Consider the following 3534-nt stretch of genomic DNA (forward strand, 5'->3'; position numbering starts at 1 on the left):
CTCCCCCCCAAGGCCCGTTCTGTACCTCCTCCCCCCCCAAGGCCCGTTCTGTACCTCCTCCCCCCAAGGCCCGTTCTGTACCTCCTCCCCCCAGGCCCGTTCTGTACCTCCTCCCCCCAAGGCCCGTTCTGTACCTCCCCCCCCAAGGCCTGTACTGTACCTCCTCCACCCCCAAGGCCCGTTCTGTACCTCCTCCACCCCCAAGGCCCGTTCTGTACCTCCTCCACCCCAGGCCCGTTCTGTACCTCCTCCCCCCAAGGCCCGTTCTGTACCTCCCCCCAAGGCCCGTTCTGTACCTCCTCCACCCTGCCCAAGGCCCGTTCTGTACCTCCTCCACCCCCAAGGCCCGTTCTGTACCTCCTCCACCCTGCCCAAGGCCCGTTCTGTACCTCCTCCCCCCAAGGCCCGTTCTGTACCTCCTTCACCCCAAGGCCTGTTCTGTACCTCCTCCACCCCCAAGTCCCGTTCTGTACCTCCTCCACCCTGCCCAAGGCCCGTTCTGTACCTCCTCCCCCCCAAGGCCCGTTCTGTACCTCCTCCACCCCAAGGCCCGTTCTGTACCTCCTCCACCCTGCCCAAGGCCCGTTCTGTACCTCCTCCACCCCAAGGCCTGTTCTGTACCTCCTCCACCCCCAAGGCCCGTTCTGTACCTCCTCCACCCTGCCCAAGGCCCGTTCTGTACCTCCTCCCCCCAAGGCCCGTTCTGTACCTCCTCTCCCCCAAGGCCCGTTCTGTACCTCCTCCACCCCAAGGCCCGTTCTGTACCTCCTCCCCACCCGAGGCCCGTTCTGTACCTCTTCTGCCTCAATGAGCCGAGTTTGTCCTTTGGCCTGGAATTTCATTCAGACTCTTACTGTCATTCTATATTTAATTTATCTTTGTTACATAGTTTAGTTTCTTCTTCTTTGTGTTTAGTTTAGTTACCTGATTTCTCAATTTACTGTATGTTTTCCAGTCTGCTGTGTTGGTTGACTTATCTGCTATTCCCTCTGCCTCATCCCTCTCAGCCATACAGATTTTCAATTCATAATCTATCTGAGGGCATTTGGCAGTTCTAACAGTTCGTTTCATGATGGGCCTATCAGTAACCAGAAGAAGCTGTTTCAGTTGCTTCAAGTGCAGCGTCCGGATGTTCCTCACACATCAGACCAACAAATATTTTTCACATCTTCGACATGACATTCATTGCAAAATGTCTTGTATGATCGTTTATAAACGATTTTAGGTCCAGTCTTTGGAACATTGGTTTTCAAGATATGGCTATTATATTATGATGTGTGGATATAGATTTAGAGCAGATTTCTGTAGTAAATATATGATCAATACAGGTGGATGATTTAGTTCCTGTTCTGTTTTGTAAATGACCTGGTAGGTTGACTGATAACTTTAACTAGAATCTAAGCACGGGTTATTTGCAGCTTCTTATTGAGTGGGCAGCTTGTCTACAACCAGTCAATATTTAGGTCACCTAGAAAATATCTCTCTTTGTTGATATCACATATATTTTCCAACATTTCACACATATAGTCTAAATACTGACTTTTATTAAATGGTGGTCTATAGAAACTTCCTACAAGGCTTTAAGTAGATGAACCTGTAGCCATATTACTTCCACATCATCTGACATGAGATCCTCTCTCAGCCTAACAGGAATATGACTCAGGACATACATGGCAACACCTCCTCCATGAGAATGTATATCTTTCCTGTATATTCTATAACCATGTATAGAGAATGTTGTAGTCCTCCATTAGAATGTAAATCTTTCCTGTATATTCTATAACCATGTATAGAGAATGTTGTAGTCCTCCATGAGAATGTATATCTTTCCTGTATATTCTATAACCATGTATAGAGAATGTTGTAGTCCTCCATGAGAATGTATATCTTTCCTGTATATTCTATAACCATGTATAGAGAATGTTGTAGTCCTCCATGAGAATGTATATCTGTCCTGTATATTCTATAACCATGTATAGAGAATGTTGTAGTCCTCCATGAGAATGTATATCTTTCCTGTATATTCTATAACCGTGTATAGAGAATGTTGTAGTCCTCCATTAGAATGTATATCTTTCCTGTATATTCTATAACCATGTATAGAGAATGTTGTAGTCCTCCATGAGAATGTATATCTTTCCTGTATATTCTATAACCATGTATAGAGAATGTTGTAGTCCTCCATTAGAATGTATATCTTTCCTGTATATTCTATAACCATGTATAGAGAATGTTGTAGTCCTCCATGAGAATGTATATCTTTCCTGTATATTCTATAACCATGTATAGAGAATGTTGTAGTCCTCCATGAGAATGTATATCTTTCCTGTATATTCTATAACCATGTATAGAGAATGTTGTAGTCCTCCATGAGAATGTATATCTTTCCTGAATATTCTATAACCGTGTATAGAGAATGTTGTAGTCCTCCATTAGAATGTATATCTTTCCTGTATATTCTATAACCATGTATAGAGAATGTTGTAGTCCTCCATGAGAATGTATATCTTTCCTGTATATTCTATAACCATGTATAGAGAATGTTGTAGTCCTCCATGAGAATGTATATCTTTCCTGTATATTCTATAACCGTGTATAGAGAATGTTGTAGTCCTCCATTAGAATGTATATCTTTCCTGTATATTCTATAACCATGTATAGAGAATGTTGTAGTCCTCCATTAGAATGTATATCTTTCCTGTATATTCTATAACCATGTATAGAGAATGTTGTAGTCCTCCATTAGAATGTATATCTTTCCTGTATATTCTATAACCGTGTATAGAGAATGTTGTAGTCCTCCATGAGAATGTATATCTTTCCTGCATATTCTATAACCTTGTATAGAGAATGTTGTAGTCCTCCATGAGAATGTATATCTGTCCTGTATATTCTATAACCATGTATAGAGAATGTTGTAGTCCTCCATTAGAATGTATATATTTCCTGTATATTCTATAACCATGTATAGAGAATGTTGTAGTCCTCCATGAGAATGTATATCTTTCCTGTATATTCTATAACCGTGTATAGAGAATGTTGTAGTCCTCCATTGGAATGTATATCTGTCCTGTATATTCTATAACCGTGTATAGAGAATGTTGTAGTCCTCCATTAGAATGTATATCTGTCCTGTATATTCTATAACCATGTATAGAGAATGTTGTAGTCCTCCATTAGAATGTATATCTTTCCTGTATATTCTATAACCGTGTATAGAGAATTTTGTAGTCCTCCATTAGAATGTATATCTGTCCTGTATATTCTATAACCATGTATAGAGAATGTTGTAGTCCTCCATTAGAATGTATATCTTTCCTGTATATTCTATAACCATGTATAGAGAATGTTGTAGTCCTCCATGAGAATTTATATCTTTCCTGTATATTCTATAACCATGTATAGAGAATGTTGTAGTCCTCCATTAGAATGTATATCTTTCCTGTATATTCTATAACCATGTATAGAGAATGTTGTAGTCCTTCTTCAGTTCCTCAGATTGCTGAAAGTGAATGTTGTTAAATCCAACAGTGA

Source organism: Oncorhynchus masou, unplaced genomic scaffold (assembly GCF_036934945.1).
Source record: "Oncorhynchus masou masou isolate Uvic2021 unplaced genomic scaffold, UVic_Omas_1.1 unplaced_scaffold_487, whole genome shotgun sequence".
NCBI classification, from domain to species: domain Eukaryota; kingdom Metazoa; phylum Chordata; class Actinopteri; order Salmoniformes; family Salmonidae; genus Oncorhynchus; species Oncorhynchus masou.